The 27,972-nt window shown below is 40.3% G+C and overlaps 1 protein-coding gene across 3 annotated transcripts in view; it reads left to right on the forward strand.

Annotated features, from left to right (window-relative positions):
* The window catches only part of sema3b (sema domain, immunoglobulin domain (Ig), short basic domain, secreted, (semaphorin) 3B), a 70,279-nt gene that overhangs the window by 11,718 nt on the left and 30,589 nt on the right, over positions 1–27,972 (forward strand). For 2 of the 3 annotated variants that reach the window (XM_070838833.1, XM_070838835.1), the window contains exon 1: positions 25,430–26,197. The exons of the other annotated variant lie outside the window; for it this stretch is intronic. The gene's annotated coding sequence lies outside the window, so the exon portion shown is untranslated. Of the gene's footprint in view, positions 1–25,429; positions 26,198–27,972 lie in introns of those variants that run through there. 3 annotated transcript variants of the gene reach the window in all.

A 27,972-nucleotide genomic window follows, 5' to 3' on the forward strand; every position in this document is an offset into this window, starting at 1 on the left:
ACCACCTAGAATGAAAATTCTCATGTTGATGAAGGGAGGGAGAGTCTGTCCCTGCATACTGCATATATACATTTGACTGTGCACATTATATAGTGCATGCATATGCTTGTGATGTGGGACAACATCCATCAACATTTGAGTGATTACGCACATGTCGAATGTGACTGCTGGCAGAAGCCAGAAAGGAAGAAATGGAGAAAGAGAGAAAAGGAGAGGTGGTGGAAGAGAAAAGAGAATAGAGGCAGAAGGGAGTGAAAGAGACAGTAATAGTTTTTGAATACAGTGAGGGATAAATGTGGAATGTGCTGCAGCAGGTTGTCCCTGATCATAGATTTCTAGCTATTTCAGTGATATAGCTGCTGATCTGAGAAAAAGGGAGACACAAGGTCACTTTACTCCTTGTTGAAACCTTTCTTCTTTGTTTCTATTTCTTTTTTCCCCATTATTTCCATGAAACATCATCCCTCTTCACTTTCCATCCTCTACATCTGATCACTTGCTGCTTCATGTCTCACCTTTCAAATTATTGTAACATTCCATTTGTAATCAGTTTTTCCCATAAATTAGCGGTATGACAGACAATTTCCATTTGTACCTATTAGTTGTTAAGGCCAGAGTCAGTGGCTGATGATAGTATCTACATGAGGGCAACATAAACACACTCATGCCTCTCATCTATAGCCCCACTCCTTATTTGCTGCTTTATTTAGCTTTTTCTCTTCAGTTTATGCACACATATTTAGTCTAGTTTGCATAGTCTAGAATCTATTATTTGTGTAAGTACTGTACATTTGACATAAAGATGGGAAAAAAAAATCTTAGTTCCTGGAAAGCATCTGTATTTAGTGTCATTGTGTGTGTTTGAGTGTGTATGTGTGACTCCGTCTGTCTTTTGACAGTAATGGTGATAGATGAAAGCCAGAGACATTATTAGTGACCAGCATTCTGCAGGGAGTTTAGTCTGTGTGCTGGAAATATAAGTGGAGGAAAGAAAAGAGCATGTTGTGACACGTTGAACAACAGTTGGTTTCACCTACATACCTGGACACACCTTCACGCTTTAAACAAAAATGATGTATACTTACACCAAAGTCTGACAGGGCCTATACTTTCAGTAAACTCTCACTTTATGAATCTGTATGCATGTAAAGCTGTAAAACAGTACGTGTGTGCTTTATATTTTTTGTCTGTTGGTAAGGGATTCCCCAATAAAACCAGATAAAAACAGAAGTTTTTAATTGTTCATTTCATATATAGAGTGATATTATAGACCAAATTTTAGTAATGACACATTCACTCACTGGAGACTTAGCCTGAGCTTAACCACTACAGAACATGGCCCCCAACCCTTAACCTAACCTTCCAACCTCAAACTTAGAACCTACCCTAAAATAAGTACTTTACCATGTGTGGGCTTATTCGTGTCTCCAGATGGGAGGTGAGTCTCCATGAGACAGTTTAACAGCTTTTGTCCCCACAATGTAATTAAAACACGCACACGCACACACACACACACACACACACACACACACACACACACACAACCTGTCCTCACACCCTGTCATCAGTCCATCAGTTCTGCAGGGCTGCTGTGTGGCACTGGAGGTTTAACAGCAGGGTATAACTACATACTGACACGCTGATGCTCACTTCCTGAACAGAAAAAAAAAAAAGCACGTCAAGCACGATTATTAGTAAGTAAGCGAGACCTCTCTGAAAGCCAATGAACCGTAGGGTGTAAAAGTAAAGCCACTTCCATCCCATGCTGTGTGTTATGATCTTTCAGTGTGCTTTATGTGAGGTCCTGTCATCCATCCTCCACATGAACTCTGAAACTGTAAAGACTCTGTAAAGTTGTCAGTTCATCTTTGCAACACAGTCACCAGCATACATTGGGCTAGAAAACACTGCAGTGCTTTAGAAAGATTTCTTGTTGTAAAAATCTTTGCTGCAAAATTTTTGAGGAGCCGTACTTTGTGTAATTAAGTGCATGTGCTTAACGGCTGAGGTCCCCTTTGATCATTTGGTTGGAGTCAGGGTGTATCTGTGGTTTGATGGTATTACTGACATCATATAGTAACCAACCAAAAGCTGAATATCTGAATGAATGTATAATACATTTCAGTATGTCATGTGCTGATATTTATAAGAAAATGTATGTTTGAAAATATATTTTGTAGTCATTTTCCAAGAAAAAATGTTTGATTGAGTTGTTCTTCGTTAACATTCAGTGAGAACAGTGGTGAACTCAGATAAAATGTCTGTTACATCTTCCTAGGCCTGTGCGATAAAGCAAACTATATTGTGTTCCAATAGAAAAATGCCTGTTGTTTCTTATTATGCTCTATCAATTGTTTATTTGTGTCACATATCACAGGGAGGATGGGAGTCAAGAGACATACTCACACTCCCAAGAGTGATAGGCGTTAGCTTGCCAACTCCTACCGATAAGCCAAAAAGTCCATAATTTTTAGTTTTACCCTCCTCTTCCACTCAGTAAATCTAGGTGCACAGGGGTGGGCACGAATGAACATTTCAGAACACCAAAACATTTATAGTAGCCACTGTACTGAGAAAATATTGTTTTTGAATTATTAGAGAGGAGGTATTTTGTCTACTGGGACATTTATCTGATTAGACAAGCAAAAAGGTGATAGAGGACAGAATAATGAATATATTCAAAAGGCAAAACAGGGCAACAACTATTGAAGTGGGGCAGGATGTGAAAAGAGCTAATGTTAAAACGTGTGAGAACAACTTTAAGTTGATGGCCAAAAAGACAGAAGAAGAATTTGGATGTACCAAATTTATCTCTCATTTTTCAGTGAAGAATCTGTTGTTGATGCTCCATCAAAACTTTATTGATCTTTTCAGTAATCAGACTGAATCCAAACAGAAGCTCAGACTACAATATAAACTTGGATTGAAACCACTTTTGGAGTTTGGAGATTTTAATCAATTTTGGAAACTGATTTGACTTAAACTGTAAAACCTTCAAGACTTAATCATTGTTACTTAGTATCTCATTCAGCAAAATCAATGAGCAGCAATACCATCAAACCTGTCAGCCAAACTCCATCCTTTGACTGTGAGATAAGTTTATTACGACAAGAGACAAAGGAATAAGGACGAAAAGGAGGGGAAAGAAGGGAGAATGAAATCTGCTTAATCCAACCCTGTATTCAGTTTCTGGCCTCTCGTCTTCTCTGCTCTTCCTCTCATCCTGACATGAAATAGTCATTAGGTGTAGTGGTAATTCAGCCCAGCCGTCTTTCCACATTAGCTAATGTGCATCAGAAACGTCAGGAGTGTGTGTGCTGTGTTCATGTATACAGTATCTGGAAACCTGTGTATGCGGGTCTGCCTGCGTCAGCTTTCGGAAGTGTGGTTCTGCCAAAACCACTGCGCGCATGTGTGTGTGTGTGTGTGTGTGTGTGTGTGTGTGTGTGTGTGTGTGTGTGTGCGCGTGTGTGTTTCTACGTCACATAGTTCGCATGACAAGGTTTTCTGCTCTATGGTCGACAGGTGCTAAATAATAAAAGCACAGAGAACAAGCAAGAGGAGAGGAAAAGACAAGACAGAAGTACATGAAGAAGAGGCCAGAATAGAAGAAGAGATGAGGAGAGGAGGAGGAGGAGGAGAAAGTGGGAGAGGAAAACAGGACAGAACAAGACTGATTTGATGAAGTACAGTTTGTTCAGCGCTGAAACACTAAACACAACTTTCTCCTCTGAACGTCCTTCATTTGTTTACAGTATCTCTCCTTCACTCATGTAAAAAAAAAAATCTTCATTCCTGCTCTCAGCTGCTGTCGGCGGGCAGTGCCAAGCAGCAGCAGAGCTCTTCTCATTATGGAAGTGAGCAGAGGCTTGGAGACGGGGAGGGAAAGGCAGCACTGAAGGGCATGACTGATGATTTGTTGGTATTGTGTGTCTTGTGTATGAATAAGGTAATTTCCCCCCTTTGAAACATGAACTCCTGCGACAAAGCAGGAGACATGGAGGGGGGGGGGTAGAAAATGGAAAAGAGACAGACACAAAGGAGAGAGAGACATCACAAGGTGACATCTGATGTCAGGTTTCTGTGACTGTCGCCTCTGTGTCTGTATTGTGTGTGTGTGTGTGTGTGTGTGTGTGTGTGTGCATGAATTTGTATAACGGACCTAGTGTGTAAGATGTACCGCCGCAGAATTCTGTGTGTGCTTTCACTTCACGTTTTGAATTTATGTTCCAGCCGTATCTTAAATACAGTAACTGCTATTATGAAATGGAGGTGCTCAGCTTAGCATTAAGCAGAGTGTATAATGACAGTGTGTCAACAGAAATTGTCAGCTATCTGCCAGTGTTGCATTTCATTGATTCACCCAGATCTGAGACAGCTGTACGCAGGGGCCCCACAGTAACTCTATACATAGCACACACACACACACACACAGAGGCACACACCTGGGCACAGTGGATCCTACCCCAAGGGCAGCTTTGAGGAGGACAGCTGTGAACAGAGAAGGTAAACTACAGGAAGAGCTAAATGTTACAGAGAAACTACTACTAGTGCTACTGTGCGACTGCTGATCAGAGCCAGCTGGTTGCTGCACGAATGCATTGAGCCTGTTGATTAAAGTTGATGAAAGATTGAAGATTTAGGGCCCTTACAATTTTCTGTACGGGTTCACGTGAGGAATTTGTTGTTCTGATTTAGAGTACCAGAATATTTTACAGCACACCACTAAAATTCCCTAAAGGTACCCTGTGGACCACTTTGGGCATGGTGGAGGAATGTTTGATTTGCAGGTTCCTATTTTGTTTGTATCTTATGCTCTAGTAGCACATGTACTAGGACACATGCATATTGATGAATGTAAAATATATGGAGGATTTGTTATAACAAAGGTGAATTATAAGAATAAATGCTTGCATACCTCCACCACCTTGACCTCCACATTCAAAACTGTCAAAACAAATTAGATCATGAGATACAGGTTTAAAATGTCATGAACATTGGGTGGGCTTTTTTATCAAAACTATTCTGATGTACTTAAAGGAAAAATTGCGTTAAACAAGAAACCAAAAAATGTAGACAAATTTCCGTTGTCTTTCCTTTGCCTATTGATGAGTGTTCCATGTATGGAGAGTTACATAAATCAGCTGGACTAGACTTGGACGTGGCCACGGAAAAATATTTCATGAAGTCATCTTTGTTAATAGTGTCCAGCACAGTGAGTGCAGGTTGGCCAGGATTAGCAGTAAGAGATGAAGTCTTGTTGGTTGGCAGTGGAGCATTGTGCAGACAGAAGGAATGGTATTTACAGTGTGTGTGTGTGTGTGTGTGTGTGTGTGTGTGTGTGTGTCCTAAGACGGGTGAGTAGGCTGAGCACTGAGGCGGAGTTTGGACAATTAAAAGAATTCCTGACTGCATTCTTTCTCCAATGAAAAACTCCCATACACACCACTATTGGTGTACCCCCCCCCCCCCCCCCCCTTCCCTCTCTCTCTTTCTCTCTCTCTCTCACCACTCTCTCATTCACACTCATGCATTCACACTCTTCTCTTCTCTTGGTCCATTAAACTGTCAGTCTGTCTCATGATCTGGCTTTCTGTCTTACACTCTCTCTGTTTAGCTTGTTTTACTGTAGAGTAAGCATTTGTATAACCATTGCTTTCTTTGACAGGGAGAGAGGGAGGGAAAGAGGAGAGAGAGGGTAAATGTGACACCCAATATCTTCTAATCCGTTCCCCAGTGTGTGTGTGTGTGTGTGTGTGTGTGTGTGAATCCTCTCACTATGACAGCGCCACACACAGTGTAGCTTATTACCTTCTTGCTGCTTACCTCTCTTGGTGTGTGTCTTGCATTCCACAGCAACCATTTGTTGGTATCTTTCTTTCTTCAGTGTGTGTGTGTGTGTGTGTGTCTGTGTGTGTGTGTGTGTGTGTGTGTGTGCATGCACTTCATGTATGCAAAAACTAGCTGGGGATTTCTGATCTCTTCACAGTAAATGACTAAGGTGACTTTATCTTTAAACACATGCTCTGCACCCCCCATATTCCCAAACTGCTGTCAGCAAACATCCTGCATTGCTGCTGAATTTTTATACTGTTGCATTGCAGTATAAATATATTACAGTATATAAAACCGATCATCTTTGAGGCATGGGTTCCATGAGGGTTCTACGGTTTTGTCTAATTCAGAAAACCCCTTTGTCAAATCTGTCTTTGTTGTAACTTCTTGTCTCACCAAATGACTTCGAGCTTGTCGACACTTATGGAAATGAACTGAGCTGAGGATAAGGGGATTTGTTACCAATCCCATCTGTCATCTTCCTAAGTGGTCACAAATCCTGGATTATATGATAGTTCTTCTGAGTGGATGATGAGCTGCAGTAGGGCTGATGCCATTCACAGGTACACGTTTCACTTTCTACTGTTTACACTCAGCCTACCACCACTTAAATCTGGTTCAATCACCAAAAGGAAATGTTTACAGAAACCTAAACAGTGGTTTTAGAGTTTTGATGCAACGTATTATTCTAGATTAGTTTTAACGTACAACAGCTGGGGGAACTGAACAGCGCATAAGCAGAATAAATGCATACAGACCATTTCCCATGGTAAACCCTGTTAGCTGCACCATCTAGTCAATAAATAGAATATACTTAAGTGGAATCAAATAGATACTCAGAGAATGTAACTTTGTCACAAACTTAATGTTGCACATTTTCCAAACAGTTGCAGCAGTCATTTTGCTATCTGGAAAGTGAATTCAGTTCAAGCTCGGAAAGTTAGTAGTTTGTCCTAATTCATCACCCTCCTGGGGCAGATCTCACACTGTGTAGCTTCTCAGAGGGCAACAATACTTAAGATATGTTGTCACTTTAGGGAATGCAGTGAGCCAAAGCTGCCTTGGATTAGTAACTAGTCCCATCTGTCATTTTCTTAAGTATTTTCAAATCCAAATCTGTTGATCCTAGCTAAAGCAATTCCATTTTTATGCCGCAGTGAACATGGGACCATGATTATGTTGTGATTATGTCATGTTTAAAGTTGTGGACTTTGGGTGAATCACTTTTTAATGCTTGCTGAGTATTGCTACACCTGCTTGCCTCTCTTGGATGTGAAGTTATTATAGTAAAGGTTGTATTTCAAAATTTTTTGTTATTATCAACTGGCAAGGTCAATGGAATCTAAGGTATTGTATGCACCGAAACATACCAACGGATAAGTGACACTATATATGTCTGACATATGTTAATATAATGCATATAATGGTTTTGTACTTTAAGTTGGCACAGATATTGTGCTGAAAAATCAACCACAGAAATATAAAGTATCAAAAGAATTCCTAACAGGGGAGTGTTCAGTGTGAAAGAGATCACACACATTTCACAATGTGTTTCTACATTGTGGCACTTGCGGCCACGAGCACCTACAGTTGACCTTCAGCGTGCCTATAAAGGGTCGTTCTCATTGTTGGCATTCCTCACAGGGACCAAAGAGACAGTTGGGCTACTTTAGCTTCTAGCTGTCCCATTTGCTTTTAATAAGGAATCCTGATAATGTTTACAGAAAAAGTGAGAACAAATGGAAACAGTTTTATGTTTCCGTGTCAGAGGTTTGCTGCTGGTGTGAGAATTTTTAACTGCTTAAAGCACAAGAACTTCTTGCCTATTTCTTTCCCTTCCTATTACTCTTCCTCTCTCTTGCATACTTAAGACAGCTCACTTATTTAACACACCATGCTCTTCAGGAAACCAGCCAGTGAGAATGTAATTGTTTCTCTGTTCTTAGCATTTAAGGTTTTGCTCAATCTCTAATTTAGTGATACAATGTCGACATATATCTTTAGTGAGGTTTTAGTGAGACAGTGGTATATTCTCTAATCTTTCCTCACCCGTGTCTGATCCACCTGAATCAGGGCCATAAGCCACAGTGAGACCGGACTGGCAGGCCGAAGTGGTTAATTGTCTAATTAACTCTATGAAGCCTCAATCAAAGAGCCAATTAGCATGGGACACATGCAGATTGACATGGCCAATTAGTGGCAGTGTTCGTGCTGAACTCGTTAACTATGAACTTGTTAAGTGTGTTAATTAATTAGGCAGGGTGAATGAGGGGAGCAGTGTGGATGGTGTACCACTCCCACTGCTCTGTGGGATTGTCTGCCTGAGAACCAGATACAGAGGCCTCTGTGATCTCGTGTTTCTGTACTTAAGATTGCAAAATTTAGGTTTAAGATTTGTGTAGACACAAGGACACAGTATACTGAGTATATTATAATATATGTTTTTACTTTAAATTCAGTATATTCTTACATAGAATTATACATTTAGCTTTATATCATAGACTTTTTATTGGACTTTGAGGCCAAATATCTGTTAATCTGTTCATAAATTCACAATATTACTTTCCATATGTTTACCCATTTAGTTTTGAGGCTTGGTTTTTAGGTTATTATCAAACTTCTGATTGGATTAAGGTAAGACTCAGGGTTAGGCATGTACTGATTCTAATTAAGGTTTTGGTGAGGCTCGAAGAGATTAAAGTTCTTTTCTACAACTATATATGTTGTTAAAAAGACAGAAATGATCAACTTTGACATAAAACAGAATTTACTGCTTGTACTGTAAGAGTGTCCTAATACGCACTTAATAACCCTGAGACATACAGACAGATGAAGGTTTCTGGTTAGCAAGTCTCTTTGTGAACTATTCATGTGGAGACTTGAGAGAATGTGTGTGATTCTGCTCTGCGCTGATCTGTATATGTGTGTGTGTGTGTGTGTGTGTGTGTGTGTGTGTGTGTGTGTGTGTTGTCTTTAGTTAATTAGTTTAAAGATGAGTTGGTCACCAGACGAGTTCAGCCATACCAGGTCATGTCGGGGGTTTCTCCTCTCTGTGCTTGGTACTGAAAGTTTGGGATAAACACTCCACTGGTGTTTCTGTCATTCAAAAGAAAAAGAAAAAAAAAGAAATGTACATAAAACTGGTCAGATTAAAGGCAGACTTGCACAAGAAATACATGTGTGTGAATGTATGTGCATGAAACCCATAAAATTCTTCTTAGATCAGTAAACTCTGGTATGCTGGTAATGTCTCTGAGTGTTGTGATGTTTTAACCCTTTCCAGGAATCATTTGTGACTAACCACAGTAGACAATACAGTCGCTCTTTGTTCTTCATGCGTTTTCTTGATCAAACATATGTTTTTGCAGTTGGTGCTTTAATTTTTTGTGGTAGAAAGATGTCCATCTCTGCTCAGCCTGACTGCTCACTTGTTCTTCTTAACCAAAAGCAAACAAGCTGTATTTCTTCCAAAGAGGACTTTCCCCAAAAGACCTAGACACCAGGAAACCACTGTGCTTACTGCTTATCATGGTACCACAGTTATACACTTTGTTTTACTTTGATAATATAACAGTGCGCAAACCAAACCGTGCGTCTAACAGGTTTATAACAGTTGGTGAAAGAAAGTAGGAATCCAGACATTTACTATATACAGTAAAATGTCACAGATCGTTACTGTAACTGATGTAATTATGTGACGTTCCATGTGGGACTCTGGTATTTGGCAGCCTGAGAGCAGCAGGATGGCAGAGGAGTGAGAAGTATCATCCGGGAGAGAAAAGAAGAAATTAAATGATTTATTAGCAGTCAGTATTATTCTTTCCTCAGTTGCTCCTCTGGGTCTTCTCCTTCTCCACTTCTTTCCCTCCTGGTTTTATTATTCACCCTTATTCTCACTGTCTCGTCTTCCAGCTCTACATCTTTGTCGTCTCCCCTCTCTTGTCTGTAGTGCACATGTTGTTTGACTAACCTAATTAGCTGTGTCTGGCCTATAGCTTAGATTCTTGTTGAAACACACTCTCATAGTAGTTCCACTATATCACCCTTATATCAGCCACTACAATGCAGACATGAGTAACCAAATTACAGAGAAAAGCAATGGTCAGAACGAATGACCACAGAGAGAAAATAATTATAGCATACAGAGAACTGTGATGATCCTCTGATGCGTGGCCTTGAACTGACAGAAGTGTGACTCACTGCTTTATGGAATGGACCAATTTAAAATGATTACAGTGCACTTTCTAGCTGTATAGATTCAGATCCGCTTGGCCTGTTTGGCAGCCATAATTCTGGAACAGTGCCGATGCGATGACAATATTTTCACACATGAGACTTCTATCCATAAGCTTATCCTTACAGGTGGATGGGCTGCTGGCGCCAATCCCAGCATGCACATACTACATTACAACAGCTTGAATCATTCCTTCAATTGGCACATCTGTACTGATGAAAAGAAGAGTCATGAAAAGACCTACTGTGTATAAACCATTGGTCCAAATCTTAATTATAGTATAATGTGTGTTTTAACCTGGCTGTGGTTACTCATCCAGTTTAGTCAATAAGGGAAAGATTTAACAGGAAGTTCTTGCTCGCTCTCTGCTCTGAATATTCAACCTCTTGGATTCACTTCAGCCTTCACATATAAAGCACCTAAAGCTCAGCATACTGTGTTCCATTCTGCATACGACTTACTGTCTTAATGTGATCTGATTTACCTTCTGCCTGTAAAATAAATCACAGAGTAAAACCTGTGTGTATTGTGTCACACAATCAGACTTATTCGAGCTGAATTACTGTGAGATCTTTCCATCTCGTGTTGATTTCCCAGACAGATCTCTGTTGCAGGTGAGGTGTGTTTATCCAGCTTCAGACGGCGTGCAGATATAAGTGGTTGTCAGCGTGAGCAGATCTTATGGTGTCTGATGTGTTTCCCATCTGAGGGATCGACTGGATGTGCTGGCAGGAGGCTGCAGTAGGGGAACTTCATGGCAATGAGAAGGACAAAAAGAATAAACTGGGTATTAAATGGGTACGGGCTGCCTTCACAGTTAGTTTCATTTAAGCTACTTCCATTTGATTTGATTTTATTACCTTTTTTAGAGGAAAAGAATTAAGAAGGAGAAGATAAAGGTCAGGAAGGATGGAAAGTTGATTAGTCAGTGCAGAGGAAAAACATGAAGGGAGGAAGTGAAGATGACAGCGAGTGGAAGGAAAAAAATAAAGAAACGGAGGTAAGGAATGGGATCATTTATGAAGAAGAGGTGGTAATGAAAGATGAAATTAATTAGGAGGTGATGGAAGAAAACAAAAGAAAGGAGCAAGAGGAAAAGGAGGAGGGGAGGCAATCCCTTTCAGAGGTCCTCCAAATGGCATCATGCTCTTGTGGTTAAAGACTGCTGCCAAACTCTGTGTGTGTGTGTGTGTGTGTGTGTGTGTGTGTGTGTGTGTGTATGGCTTCGCTGACCAGAGCACAACTTATTCACAACTTTGCTCCCTCAGTTTTTCCTCTAACCAGTGCGTGGATAAGTCCTGACCACATATTTACAATGTTGAAAGGCACCACCTATTTTACAATCCTTCCTCAAACACATGGCAAGAGCAGCAGTTCTCCGCTGACCGCCATGCTGTAGGGTTCACTGTGGCGGCCTTGACAAACGTCCCCATGCATCTGTCTTGCATTAGGAATCAACCCATTGTGTGTTGTTTTCGCTGCAGTTACATTCACGAGTTGCAAGAAAGAATGGAAAAAAAACATTAACATACTAACATTACTAACATTTATTGGGTACATTAACAGCCACTTGTTTCTGCTGGAAGACTAGAGGCTAAAAGTGGAAGCAAAGATTCAAATCACTGAACAATTTAATGACAAAAGAAAGAAGATCAAAGACCTGAGCAAAATAAGTATGTTACACGAATAGTTTGCCATAAAAGGAAGAACATCTACAGGATGTTGGCTCATTACTTCCGTATTCAAAATTCACAATTTTTCTTTTAAGTGTTCTGGCCAAGCTCTGGTAAACCACAGGCAATGTTCTTTCAATATCCTAACACACTGTTAGTCCAACCCATGCTCGGGTTATATGAGGTTGCATGCAACACACACACGGTCTCAAGGACACATACAGTATACACACACACACCACTGGTCACTGGAAACTCCAGATCGATTCTGTTTGTGATAATAGCATCTGCTGGCACAGACACCCACAACACTCATTTTATGATAGAATATGATTTGTGAGAGCAAAGCTGTGGCTGTGTATTTTATAATATCCTTTGTAAGCCTATATGGAAAATGTAAAATTACCACCTCTGTGCTTCCGCTGGTTGTTTATCAAGTGAAAAAACTGAAATGGGAAATTTTAAAAAATATCTACTTTTGCATCACATTACACTGACACTGCAGTTACCTACAACCAGTGGGTTTTTGATGGTATCCTACCAAAATTTCTAAGAAACCTACATTCAGTATTTTTTAGTGCAGTTTCTTCCCAAGCACTTCTGAACAAATCCTTCCTGTAATTCTTCGCAACAGACTGAGGATTTCATCAGGGCAGAAGCAAAGAGGAAAAATTAAGAAGTACGAGCGCAGAGAGAAAAAGATTCAAGAGAAAAGAAAATATTTAGAAATGACATCACCTATTAAAGTGAGTTAAATGTGATGAATGGTAACACACAGAAGCCAAAGGGGATCGTGAGGATAAAGAGTGAAGAAACAAACAGAAACGAGCAGCGAGACAGAAAGCAGGACTGAGAGAGAACGGATCACAGGGAGAATCCCACTAATGATCAACAGATGTATGAGACAAGTAACACAGGCTATGCTTCTATATTGAGAACAGTCAGCTGCACGCACACAAACACACACCTAACAAGTATCATTTGAGTTTGCTACTGCGATGCCCTCGAATGTACTATTACCTCTTAATGTTATGATGTGATTATACCTAATATTTCAAAATAGTTAAGCTTTAACTTCTTTATTAACATATACTCCTGAAGCACGCAGAGCAAGATTATTTTAATGATTCAAAAATAGGAACATAACACAACATATTCATATGTTGTTTTCAAAATGAAAGAATGATGTTTGCATCAGTTACTGCAAAATGTACAATTCCTTCTTTTGTTGTCAAAGCTGTAGAAAGTAATCTTTATGAGAAATAAAGTAAAAGCTGAGTCAGATATTTCCCCAAGTTCAGCATATCAAGCATATCATGTTTACAAGATGTAAGTGTTGTAATTCCAATGTTGTAAACATCAGTTAATGGCCTGTTAAATGGCTCTGGAGAGGTGACCTGAATACCCTGCTGGGTTTCAAAGCAGTGCATGTTTCACAACATTACTGTTTATACTGTCATTAATATCCCAAAAGCAAACATACACATTCCTCTTCACACACACATGATATATTTAAACTAAACCCGAGTCTTGACCTAAAATAATAGATAACCTTGTGGAGACCAGCTTTTTGTCCTCTAATGAAGATGAGTCCGCTCAAAGTAGTTAATGCGCGCACACACACACACACACACACCTATGTACTTTTATATTTGGTCCCTCTTTGACAAACTCTTTTACATAACCTTATCCTAAATCTAATCTAAGCTCAACTCTAAAAACACTGTACAAAGTGTCTGAAAATGGTCCTCATAAAGATAAAAGTACCCATACACAGAAAATTTGTCTTCTTTTCCACGTCATCTTCTCTCTCAAGTTATTTCAGTCAAATTGTTTGCCTCGTTTTGGCGAAGATATATAGCGTGATTCAGCCAACATGGCAAGTCATATTTAAGCAATAACACATGAGGAGAAGCACTGTACTGTTGTGTGTGTCTTGTGCTGCAGTGTCAGGAGGGAGACTGCAGGCTACGTATTTAATGTGTTCAGGAGTAGTCACGTCTGCCAAGCTGGCTGCAGTGTCTTGGCGTAAATGACTGTGTGGTTTCATTTAGACAGAGAGAGAGACCCGGTGCGCATTTATCTGCAGCATGAGGTACATCAGCGCTGCTGGAAGGCTTCTTGATTAATTGCAGTCTGTGGTTGAAACCAGGTGTCCATCGGATGAAGGGATGGCTGATGCATCCTTGTATTACTTCACAACTAAGGGAGAAATTTGAGGTAAAGGGGAATTGGGTTTATAAGGAAACAACCATTTAAAGGGTAAAAGTTTTGGTTGGAACTTATGCCTACTGAATAGTTCCTTTTAAATAAAGGTGTTGACAAGAGGTTCTCTGGATTATCCAGTGACACTGCTTGTAGAAGGCTGCTGCAGAATTTTGATTTCATTTTCCAATGCTGTGAGCACCACAAACTCTACTTTAACAGATTATATAATTCCACTCCTTGATTCTATCTTCTGACCCCTACATACGCAAAGGGTGGAACTAAATCAAAGATCTAATACTTTCCAGTAACAGTTTTGCTATAGCTGCTGGATCAAAAAAAATCTCTGTACAAGTTCTGAGAGACTGTGCAGATAAAACAGAACAGTGGCCTGCAAGTTCCACATGTTTATACTGCAGAGAGCAAAACACCCTTCCCATTTCTTTTTCTTTTTCCATACACATCTATGTTCAGATCCAAAACGTTGCCTCATTATTTGGATTACTGCTCACGTTGTAAGATGCAGTGGGAGATGCATGTTTGAGTGGCAATTATAATGTGAAATAATAAACTAACCCATTTGCTGCGAAACTCAGTTGTAACAATGCAAAACAAGATCATTAAGTGGATTAGGCACGCTTTATTGTCACTGTCAAGTCATATTTGTGGAAAGTTTTGAAGTATTAAAGTTTCTGAAAATCGTAAATCGTTGGAGCAGATAACAGAATAGATGATGATGAATCAAATTAAGATTTGAGCAAATACAGACAAGTTGCATGTAGGTTGAATGTCCCAGTACGGGGTTTTGCAGCTCACATTATTGTGATCTAGAACTTTGTTATTCGTCCAGGTAAAGAAAGTGACTTTCCGCTGCAATTAAAACATCTGTCTCTTTCACATTTACCTCTTAACTCTTCGCTCTTTCTTCCTTCCCTCTGTACCTTTCTCCAGTTTTTCATGGTGCACAGAGTTTAAACAGCTTTGTTTTTTTCCCCTTGACACGTTGGCTCCAAAAGGAGGGGAGGAGTGGAGGGAGGGAAGGAAAGTAAGGGTGGAAGGAGAAGAAGAGCTGAGCCAAAACAGAGGAGAATGACAGTTTGTTTGGACAGGACAGCCTATTACTTAGAACACTCTAATCTTCCTCCACTTGGCCGACTACCTGTAACCTCAAACAAGATGGATGGAGGAAGCCTGGAGAAAGAGGCTGTGGTGTATACATGCCTTCATTACATTTGTGGACTAACTTGTATATTTGACCCAATTTTGCACCATAAATAGAGTAAACTACCAGCTTCTCCTTGAAATAGGCACATCACAATATTTCCATAAAGTTACTCTTAAAATAGGTGACACAGAGCTACCAATGGAGCAGAGTTTATAGATTAAAACACAGAAAATGTTTGACGTTTCAATAATCAGGGGAAGCCAATCCAGAAGCACCAATACACATTCTAATATTGAACTTAATAATGCCTCCTGTCAGCCAGCTGGGACTGGACATCTTGAGTTGATGTGCTTGTTCTGTCTAAAACAGAGCAGGTTTTTCTATCTTTAGCTAAGATTGGCATCAGATGAAAATAACAGTCCTTGCATATTTCTTCAGGAATATATAGATTCCAGATTTTGCTTTTAGTGCGTGTAGACATTTTTTAGTGTATCTGCATGTGTTTGTTCCCTGTGATTTTGGGTTAATGGTAATAACAGCTGTTGCCTCTGTGATAACGAGGTGATTTCCCATGTTTCCCTGGCAACCCAAAATCACACCCTGTGTCACCCTACTGTTGGCAGGTGTGTGTGTGTGTGTGTGTGTGTGTGTGTGACTGGCTGGCAGACTCCTTCTTGCCCCTCTTTGTGTCTGGAATGAATGTGGCCTAAGTTGCTATGCTTTGCCATTCAGCTGAGTGCTGTTGTAAAAACTCCTTTGTTCTCCAATCAGGATTTGAAAAAGGTCATTAAATTGTGGAGGCATTAAAATGCTTAACATGTTTAACTTTCCTGCTTGAAGGCCAAATTCGCCTAATAACTTGCAATAAATTTTCCATTGTTCCTTTGAGAAGTAGGCATTAATCCGTCTGCAGGTCAACATAACATTAGTAGATGTGATGTTTGACCTGTTTTTACCTGTGAAGTGAACATATTGTGGAATAATTTAACAGGAAAACGTCAAAGATACTGACTCAACTTTATTTCAGCATCGTCCACTCAGTGTCAATGCTCCTAAGAAGCCGTGGGTAAATACATTAAAACAAACAAGACAATTGAAAAAATATAAAACAGTCTGCTGATCAAGTGTCCTGGTGTCAACACTTCAGTTGTATGAGGGGGCAATATGACGCACATTACAATACTCCTGTTGGTAAAGTTACTTTAATTCTGTCCATGATGCTGTCATTACCAGACATTTCCAGAAGTGCATCAGTCTTTTTCTGCTCTTTTATAGTATGGCTTGTGATTAGATGTGTGTTGTTGAATCTGGTCTGAATGCACTGCAATAGAGTTGGGAGCCATTCCATTGTAATCTAAGTGAGTGAGGAGAACGACATCATACATTGTGATGAGGGCTTTACTATGTATGATGTCGGTCTTATACATCCTCCCAAGTATGTGAATGAACGGACCAGCTCATACATAGTAGCTCCATTGCTAATGAGTGAGTCTCCAGTGTATCTAAACTTTTGAAATAGTCTGAAGAAAAGGGATTCAGATTTTTCAGAGTTTTGAGAGTAGGACAGTCTATTAATTCTAAACCACAAAGTAATTCTCCACATCCTTCAGTAGGGCTTGCTTACATTTTTTCTGAGCAGTAAATAACTTTATCATCTTCATACATGTGGATTCTGTACTTATTCAGCTGTGTTGGAAAGTCACTCATAAATATATGTGCAGTACAGTCAAGGTCCATATACACTTCCCTGTGGCATGCCATAACTGCATGGTGCAAGATGGGACACAACATTTTGATTGTAATCATTTAGTGATTTCTTTCTGGATTCAAACCTTTTAACAACAATGCTAGGCTTTTGTAGTTTTACATAAAGAATGCTAAACAGTATTCAAAGTCTTTTGTGAAGTGAAGAAATAAGGCAGCAGTGACTAACTAACTAAGGATATTGGTCTTATAGAAATAGTCTAGTCTAGTCATTGGTGACTCCAACGGGTCTGTTGGAGTACCTGCACAGTTGTAGGTGGATCTGAGATGATAGTACTGAGGTGAAAGAGCATGTCTGTCTGCAGAGTTAGCAGTGACAAAAGCTCAAAATTAAAACAACAGAAGAACAATAAAAACTAAACTAATAAAAAGAAAAAGTTAAAAAAGGAAATGACCAAAGGAGTTTGTGGGTTCTGTGGTGTTCTTACTATGCTCACTTCTCGAGCCTTCTTCCCATCATCGAATGATTTTAGGTTTTTATGTTTATGAGATTTCCTGTTCCACTTGTTTGTCATCCTCCCTCTTTTTTTGGCTGAATGAAATAACTTATCAGGTGCCTTATGGGGGGTCTCAATGAAAAAAATATTAACAGTCAGTGTCTGTATCTTGTTCTGTTCAGATATACTGTGTATGAGGAGAGCCCCCAGATGTAATGATCTAAGAACGATTAAATATCCATAGAAGCTTCTCACCTGCCACCGATCCATCCCTGCTCCTCTCCTTTCATGGGTGTTCATTCATTCACCCCCCTTTTTATTCTTCCCCTCTACCTGTCTTAAATTACAAGTTGATGGTGGGGATTTCTGGCCCGCCAGACACAGACAGCACTCAGTACACTTAAGAAATATGTGTGTGTGTGCGAGCAGCTGTTTTGACAGCCTAAATTTAAAAGTGAAATCACAATTATGGCAAAGCTGAAAGTACTTAAACCACTTGTGTAATCTGCTGTAGCAGTTAAGATCACAGGCTGTGTTGGATGAATATCTATGGGGTTGTGTGTGTGTGTGGTGTGTGTGGTTGCTCTGCATGTCTGGCAGAGAGAAGTGAGCAGCTGCATTTTTTGCATGCCTCACTTTGGGAAAGTGATTGTAAGTGAACACTGACATGGTCTGTACTTATAGGTTTTGCTGATAGTGCGTTGTGTATAAGTTGTCCAAAATAGACAGTAATTTCCCATCACCAGTGTGATAAATCTCCAATATGTTGTTTTGACACTGACATAATTTGAAACTGTAAGAACATAGTATTGAAAAATGAATGAAGAAATATTAAGTCTGTACCTTCAAAAAGTCAGTTTTTCAAGCCTGTTCCAATTAAGTGAAACACTGACTGAGAAGAGTTGCAGATTCTGGCTCTGTGGAGAAGATAGTTAGAAGATAGTATGATATATATATATATATATATATATATAAGGCTCAACCCACTGTGCTTACAATGCAGCAGGTTGTGTGTGTGTGTGTGTGTGTGTGTTTGCATGTTACATATTGCGACAAGTAGAATCACCTGTGTGTGTGTCTGAACCACTAATGTACTCATGAAATCTGCTGGTTGCTGAGCTTGTCTCAGATTTCCCCTGGGGGTGTATATGCCACTCACACACTAATAACTGCACAATCTAGTGTCTCAACAACCCCTTGGGAAGTGTGTGTGCGCTTCCACATTGTACGCGCACGCGCGTGTGTGTGTGTGTGTGTGCTATTAATCCGCGATGGTGCTGAGAGCAGCCTGTCTGGTTGGATCAGTGCCCATCAGGATCAGGAATCATTTCGTTGGGTCTGCTCACTGCTATCACGTCTCAGGCCTTAATGAGACAGCACAGTGGCTCTGCAGTGCGTATGAGTGTGTGTGTGTGTATGTGTGTGTGTCATCACTTACACTCTGTGCCTTATCTGCTTGCATTTCAGCAAAAAAATGTCTTTCTAAATCCAAATGTTTTAACGACAGTTTGGATTTTGAGATTCTGTCTTTAAAATCATTAGAATAAGAAAATGTCTGTCAGTTAATATAACAAATTTCAAATTAATCCACTGCAGCCACTATTTCCGCTGAGCATTACTCTCATTTGAGAAAGTGTGGAGTCAGAATATAGACACTGTAGAAAGAACATAACTCCCATAGTGTCAACCTGTTTAATGATAAAAAAAATGGATGCTGAAATGAGCATTCACTGACTTAGTAGCCAATCAGAATGTTCCATTACTTTACCAGAAAAGTCAGTATCCCTCTGTTTAGTGCAAAGATGCACATTGTAGAATGTTCATTGTAACGTACATGCAAAAAATAAGCAGTCATAGTTATTCCAAAAATTCTTGTTATCCTCAATAATTTGTTATGTTTTTTAGGTGGTGCTATATTGCATTACATGTGTAGCATAAAGAACTTAAGTGAATAAGTTCAAACTGTCTGCATGAATAAAAACAAGAACTTGGCTGATGGTAGTGGCCTTCAGGAACTGATACATGTGTGGCCCTTTTAAGACTGTAAATTTGAGTGTGTTGTCTGTGTGCGGGCTGAAGTTTAAAGCTAGGTGATTTCCCTGGTTTTTGACTTTCATCCGTCCTCACTGTGATCTGTGCTGATCACTGAAGCACCAGTAGACCAACAGCCCCGGTTTGATTAAAGTGAAGCTCAGAATTACAGGGTCCATTACAGTACTTCTGATTTGATTCACTTCATGTCCTGAACTGTTTTCAACCATGTAAAGCATTTTGTAACCATGTTTTCGAAAAGTGCTGTATAAATAAAGTTTATTATTATACTTATAATAAACCTGGCTTGAAATCAGCCTCTGCCTGCACACTTTCTCTCATTCTCACTCTTGTCTATATTTGATCAAAATAATTTAGAAAAAATGTCAATATGTGATGGGAAATTCATTTGTTTTTTGTCCACATCGAGTGGAAACAGGCCTTCATTATCTAGTGATCAGCCAGCTAGATATAATAGCGGTGGGAACCAGTGCAGCAATGTTCATTCCACCGAGAAATACTGCTTATTGCAAGTGTGTGTGTGTGTGTGTGTGTGAAAGAGACAAAGCCGTGGTCATGCAAGGTGTTGTAATCCACTCAGTGACCTTCAGGACCTGTTCTGAGGAGTGTGTATGTACGTGTGTGTAAAAATGTGTCACTAAAGCCATGCTTGTGCTTGAAGGTGGCTTTATCCACCCGCTGACCCTCAGAGCCAGATGGTGTGTGACTGCGTGTCTGTGAGAGTGTGTGAGAGTGTGTGTCCCACCTCTGAGCCTCCTGGCACCATAGACAGTCCCCCCACCCACCCACACACACATACTGCCCTCCTGACATGCCAAACCACCAGCTCCCCCTCCTCCCCTTCATTCTCCAACCTTTCAGTTAGTGTGATCACATCAAAGTGAAAAAGGGAGGATTACAGGTCTCTGTGCCCCCAGGGTTCCCAAGCAAGACCTCTGTCTCTAACTGTAACACTCGCTCTCTCGTTTTGGTTCCTGCCACTCTGCCCTGGGGCCCCTATAATCCCCGTGGTGTCAAGAGGTCAGGGGACCGTGTCATGGATGACCCACCAGGACACATATCGTACAGCTGGATATGGATAGCCAGCTAGCTAGACCTAAATACAGAAAATAGACAAGACTAGATGACTAGTTAATGTTACAATATCTTGTCTGTCTTTTCCCCTTCGTTCTAATGCTGTTTTACCTTCCTTCCCTTATTTAAATTTTGCTTCATTCACCTTTCTTTTTCCATTCTCTTTTTGGTTTCATTATTGTTGAAAAACACCAAAATAGCTTTTGGTTCTGCTCCATCTTTTCTTTATTATTCATACGTGTTCCACTACTGTCCTCCACTATTGTGGATGCTATTAATAGACCAATTCCCTTGCACATTCACATGCATGCACAAACACACACATGCACACACCTAGATGAGATTAGCATGTGCTATCACATGTCAGAATGGGCCACATTGTTTCGATGATCCTATTGATCTACTCCGTACTGGTATTTGTTTTATGTGTGGTCAGTGTGTAACACCCACTAAGCCCAAAAAACACAGAGAAAAAGTAAAGCTCAAGGCCGTGTCAGTGGTATTTTATGCTGCTAATTTTACAGGCATGGCATCCAGGCCTGGATATTTCTGCATCTGTTAAGCAAATGTTTATAATGCAGCACTTGGGGTTACAGTTGTCACATTACCTCAATGTCACTCTAATTTTACTGGTATGGCTGGCCTGCTGTAAATGCATGCCATTCGAATCCATTGTTCCTCCCTTGATTCTGAAGAATCTGTGTGACTCTGCATCTGTCCTGCAGAGTTTTTAGCACCATTCCTCATTAAGGTGGAGTAACAATGTAATTTGCTTGTGTAGATCATCTCAGTTATCTGTCTAATTTGAAAGCGATGTTGAGGAAAGCATACATACAGAACAGTACAGTCGATCAAACTAGTAATCATAAAAATAGTAATAGTAATCATACCTAAATATGGTGGAAGCATTGCATGCAGTTTGGCCTAGAAAGAGGGGGCTGTATGTTGTCTCCTGAATGGATTCTTTAGCAATGTCCTCATCCAAGAGAAGGTGTGGCATCTCTGCAGAAATGAATGGCGATTTTATTTTTCTCCAGATTAATTCAGATGAGGACCTTCAACCATCTGTTAACCAGTCCTGTGGATCTATTCCAATGTTGTTTCACAATTTAGTGACAGGACATCAAGCATATTCAAAGTCTTGTAAAGCCATCATCAGATAGCCCAAAATCCATTGAACGCTGGCTACTATGAGAATAGGGGCAGAACATGAGACAACACAAAGTTGAATCCTCCAATCTTCTTCAGCAGGGAGCCAACTCCTCTCCCATCCAATTACAACCGCACGTTCACTGACCACGTCTTTTGAGGATGGCAGCCCCTAAAGTTGTATAACTACAAAGAGTGCTTCTGACAGTAGAGAATCAAGCTGGAGGCTGGTAAAATTCACATACCATAATGCAACTTGAGATGTTGAAATTACAATTTGAATCTAATATTTTGCTTAGAGATTCTTTTCCAAGTATAACACTCCAACAGCAGTTAATATGCTATAATTAACTTCAATGAATCATGACCTCCCAACACCGAGGCACTATTTCCCTTCCCATTCTTGGTGTTTTGGTTAAAGTTGGCCTCTAAATACCTGATAGACCTAAGATAGTGTAAGGACCCAACTTCGAGCCTGACTATATATTTTTATTTAGCACAAAAGAAGAAGGCAGCTAAGCTTCTTGGCAGCTACACTCTACTACTGCTACTGTGGCTGCTGAGTAGATTCAGTTTCCCTTGAAAAATGTTTTACACCATCTGCAAAATGTAAGTGCCGTAGAAGAATGTTTATGTAATGAAGTAAACAGTTTGTGTTTTTGCAGGACTGATGTAATCCAGTGGGAGAATGCATGTCTTTGGTGGTGTGTGATGTTGTGCATCATACATACTGAGCATTATGTAAAAACATACATGGTTAAGTTAATCATCTTATGAGACCAAAAGCCTTAGCTTCTATTTCCGTCATACAGGGTGGAAAATAACAAGACTGCAAAATGTCTAAATTTGGCATGTTTTTAGATTTGTTGACATTCCATATTCATTAACTCAAGTATTTAATCAGGTCTAGAGTGAGAGGTCTGGAGTTATAAGCATTTTGGGAAATTTTGGGTCCAGAAATAAGATTGAAGACTTCTGTTATGAATATTACAAAACGGTACAAAAATGGTAGAAAGGAACACTCTGGAAGTACATAACATCACATACGTAGTATTTCTTAAGTTAGTCTCAAATAAGTACAGTAATTAGTGCTGTCATGTGAGCATTCTTGCTCTACTTATTACACAACACAAAACACATGACAGAAAGAAACAATACCCAACACAATGTCGTCATAAGTTATTTAGCATTCAGGGTTAGGTATTATTAGGTATTATTATCACTGTTATTTTACAATTGGAGGTAAATATAAAACTGGTACATATGTGTCTGCAGGATCAATCCAAAGTCCAAACCTTATGCTGACAAGCATTACTAATGTAGGAAACCACCACCATAAAGGAGTGATTCAGGCTGTATCCAGACATCAAGAGCTACAACAAATAATTCTTGATGCAGAGCTATTCACACTTTCAACACACTTCAATTTTGTTACTTTTTACTACTTTTATTGTAGGCCTGCAGTAGGTTACTCTATGAAGATGACTTGTACCGGAAAATATATAAAATATATATGTTTTTCGATTTTGTATCTATTTTGGAATAGCTGAATTAAACAATAAAAAGACCAAAAGACCACAGGAGGAGATTCCAATGTGGGAGACACCAGGCTGATTGTGGTCCCATTGCAATCTAAAGATCATTTCGGTTCATCGACTGGCAATAAAACAAAGATTCACTAAGACGCTATTAGGAAACCGAGCCCTCATCTGTTTCAAAAGCCCAGAAGCTTAGCTGAGACAAAAGCCTTTGTCAGGATCACAGAGCTCACTCTGCATTCTGTAGAGACATCAGACTGGTTTATGACAGACAGGTCAGCATGGGGTGGTCAGTGGGCTGAAAACATACTAGACGTGCACAAACACACACACACACACACACACACATTTCATGTACACCAATAGCTTTGATTGCACTCAAGCCCATATGCATGACAGTGTTTAAAATGCTGAAAGCAAGTAGGCATCTTGTGTGAAAATGCAAGCTAACTAAGAGACAACACACGCAGATACTGCAGTGAACCCCCTAATGTGTGACCCATGACCCTAACCCTTGTGGGTTTGTAGGTGTGTGTGTGTGTGTGTGTGTGTGTGTGTGTCAGGGTTGCCAGGCACAGCACCGCACTTGCCATTGGAATGAAGACTAAAGGAGTGGGGCAAGTGGGAAAAAGTGGACACTGACACATGCAGAAAACAGCGCAATCATGAGTGTTATACTGTCACTAAGAGTTTGGTAGTTGTTGACAAGTGGCCTGGATGCTCTCACAGCAGCAATTCAATCAAAAGTCAAAACCACATGTGAATTCTTAGAGTTAAAAATTGCTTAACTTTAAAACGTGTTTGTATGTTGTATGTTTGTGCTTTAACTGCTTTTCAATCTTCATTTTAAACCATTAACTTTAACTTCAACTGAACTTTTTTTCTTCCTCCCTTCATGAACCAAACTTAAACTTTGCTAGGTGCAGAGGATGGTGTAAACCCTCATATGTTATAAATGTCTGCCAATTACCCTCTTACTGTATGACTGTATTTACAGTAGCTTATCAGCCTACATGCTGTCCACACCAGCATACGGTCACTATCTGTAAATCTTCTTCTCTCTGTTTGTGTTTGTAGTGATTTTATCCAATCTGCTCCATTATGGAAATACATCTACATAGTGTATGTCAGGGCTGTTTTTAAGTCTTCTAAGGCAAGTCGTGAGTCTGCCACAGAAAAGTTCGAGTCTTGTCCCAAGCCAAGTCACATCTCAAAGTTGTTACACCCAAATTTCAAGCCTCATTTTTGTGATTTGAGGCCTCTAGGCAGTGTGCAACAACATTGATTTTGTTTCATCACGTCATACTTTGCAAGATGGGTCCAATAAAATCTTTGTTGCAGTCTGTTTTAGATGGTACAACATCAGGCGTGTCAGATTGTGCAAGTTGTTTGTGGTGAATCATAACATCATGATGCTAGATTTTAAAAATCCAAGCAGAGACTCTACATTTGTCAACTGTCCTCCCAAAGTCGTGCTAATAGACAGAAACCTTAGGTGTTGGATGCATCGAGATTAACAGATAAACAGTCGGTGGCTCACATTTTCCAGTGTCGTGCCATTGAACCATTGCAGAGGAAAGCACAAAAAGATGATGTAATTAAAGTAAAAGAGTACCAGTTACACCTCAGATGGCTGGAAACAAAGTAGAGAGTGTGATGGAGATATGGCATTTGTGTTTCATGTAAATATAATTTGAGAAATATTACTCTCCTCATCACTCCACAGACATTCGATTTGTTTTCACCACTTTCCAGCTCTTCAGTGGACATTTAAGTGACATGCTTTATGCATGTTGTGACTCATTTGCCCATCAGTTTCTACTTGTCTTTTATCGCATGTTGGTTTTAGCGATGCACCAACTTTTCCACTTCAGTCAAGGGAAAAAAAATTCAATTTAAACTTTTTTGCACTCTGGTTTTTATGTGCAAATTGAACGCCTGCATAAAAACAAGTCGATAACTTACTTGTTAGTCTTATTGATATGCAGGCCTTTATGATTGACACGAGTCCAAGTCACAAGTCTGTACTGTGGAGGGAGACTCTGCTGGAGAATTGAGGTTTATTAGCCTCAGTCACACTTATCATAATGATGGACTGGAGAAAATAAAAGTTTTATCCAGGTACCAATGCAAATATACAGTCGCACACACAACTGAGAACAACACAGTGCATGTCCATGTCCCTGCCCCTTTCCACTCCCCTACTCACCTCCCACCTTTCTCTCCTCCTCTTCAACCCCTCCCTCTCCCTCCCTCTCTCTCCTCTTGAATTAAGTCCATTATTCCTGCCTGCTCTCCCTCTGAGCACTTCTACTCCGATCAGCTCCTGTGAAAACTGTGTGTGTGTGTGTGTGTGTGTGAACTCCTCGCGTGTGTGTGTTAAGAGGAGTTTTATGTGTGTGCATAGGGTTGTGTGTTTTTCTAAGTGGAGCTGGAGTGCAGACGTTCATCAGTGGAGCTGACTGCAGACAGGGGAATACTCAGATCTCACTGTGCCGCTTTTTGACTCACACACCGGCTGCTTTTCGGACTTTTTTTTTAAACTCACTGGACTTTTTCACAAGTGGAACTTTGCCGCTGCTCTCTTCCTGCCCTCCAGGCACCATTCCCATAATTGGAATTACAAAAGTATTTTTTGCTTTCTGTAAAGAATTTTTTCATAAATTTTTACCCACCTCAGACTGCATAAATTAAGAGGAGAAATAATATTAATTTTCATCATCAGCTGTTTCCAACTGATTCCAGAAGAACTTTTTTGTACATTCTCATTGAACTCAGACATGCACAAACCTAAGAATGGGTGTTTTGCAAGCACATAAGAGCTCAGTAAGTGTGTGTAGGTGTGTATGCAGCACTCTCTACACTGTGAGTATTTAATCAAGAGGGTTTGTCTCATATGGACATGTTTGTTTTCGTCTTTATGGCAATGGAAAGACTGGTCAAATAGGAAAAAGTAACAATGGAAACAGTCAGTGCTGTCAGAGGCATTTTGGGCTCAGGTGGACGTTGATCCCGACCCGGAATGCTCTGAACTCTTTTGGAATTCAGTTCCCCTGGAAACGGATGGACAGGTGAGTTCATTTTGACTGCGGTCCAGCCGGGAGCATTTAGGGTCACTGCTTCCATCCCTGAACTGTTTTCTGAGTTTTCTGACATTACCGTAATCAATTTTGTGCTTAAATTACATTACAGTCACTGTGTGTTCCAACATTCAATCACAAACTTACTTCAGTTGGCATACTGTACAGAGAGCAAATTATGAAATGATAAGTGGTGTTCAGCCATAAAGTTCATATTTAACTCACCCTGCTGTGTTTGTGATCTGACTTTGTGCAACAGTGCTAATCTTGTGCCATTTTTCAAGTCATGCTGCTGACATGTGGGCTTCTCCCTCAGAGAACTGCATGGAAATCTGCTCTGTTGTTTCGTTTAGGAGAGCAGAGTGAGTTGTCTTCCCTCAGAGAGCCTTTTGGAGCGGCTCCAGTCAGGAGACCAGAGGCAGCTCTGTGAGGTCTTGACTTACTGCAGCTCCTGGGTTTAACACGGCCAAATGGCCGGCTACCAGCTATCAGCAGGCTGCCCTAGCCTTAGTAGTTCCTTTATTGTCCCTTTTTCTAGCGCTTGTTATACCAGACAAGAGGTTTAAGCCCTCTTATGACCATAGCAAAGCAGTTCTCCAACTGCATTTCATATATTTAGTCCTTGTAATTTATTAGGTTGTCCACAATGATATTAGTCAAATTGCTGCTCCTCACTCATTTGCATTTTGGACACTGGCAGTGCAGGCTCAGTTGACTCCATTTCTGTTGTTTTTTCCCATTTTTCCCATTCATGTAGTTGAATAATTTAGCCAAACTGAACAAATACTAGCCACGGGGTCGCAGGCTGGGAAACTTTCCATTCATGATGCTGGGCCAGATGGCTCAGTACCAGCGACCAGCAGAGTGCTGTAGCCCCCCTGGCTCCTTCATTCACTCCATGTCTTTCAGAACAACGAGGCTTTCCAGCCCCAGATTGTCACGCTTTCTCGTTCTCACTTTTTACACATTAAATCCCACAAAAACTGTTAGTCACTTTTGGCTTACAGCTGCTTTACTCTTTGCTTGTTTTGTGTGTGTGTGTGTGCGTGCGCGTGTGCGCGTGTGTGCGTGCGTGCGTGCGTGTGTGTGTGTGTGTGTGTGTGCATGTGTGTGTGATAAGTCACTTTCAGGGGGACACATTAAATTTATGGTGAACTAATTGGGGACAGCTTGTGCAACTGGGGACAAAAGCCATGTCCCTAATCAGTAAGGTTAGAGTCAGGTCTAGGTGTAGACAAGTAGTGGTTATAGTTAGGGTTAGTCTTCAGGAAATGAATGTAAGTCTATGTAAATACCACTAAAGGGACTTCAGTGTGTGTGTATGTGTGAGAGAGACCTCAAGACCTTCCAATGAAAACAGCACTGTACCTCTAAGCCACATTACACAGAGGATACAGAGCCTTCTTTTGAAGTATTTTCTGAATCTTCATATGACTGAGCTTTGCGCCTCTTGTGTGCCTGTAAATAACTGTCGAGGCAAGTTTCACTCTTAGCGCTGACTTTATAAATGCACAACGTTCATGGGCCATTTACATCACAATTAATGACACATAGCTCTGTTTTATCCTGTTTTAGTTTGAACAGAATTTTTTCCCTCCATTGGTGGACTCTCTTTATCAACGTTTGTTTCTTTTCCTCGCTTTCAAGGGAAATGAGGCACTGCTCAGGGCTCTGTTCTGCAAAAGCAAAAAGATCTCATGCTTCAAACCAATAGTGCTGCTGTGTCACAGCAGTGGTCTTTGTAAAAGTCATACTTATTACATGCC

This window comes from Pempheris klunzingeri, chromosome 11 (genome assembly GCF_042242105.1).
Source record: "Pempheris klunzingeri isolate RE-2024b chromosome 11, fPemKlu1.hap1, whole genome shotgun sequence".
Taxonomy (NCBI): domain Eukaryota; kingdom Metazoa; phylum Chordata; class Actinopteri; order Acropomatiformes; family Pempheridae; genus Pempheris; species Pempheris klunzingeri.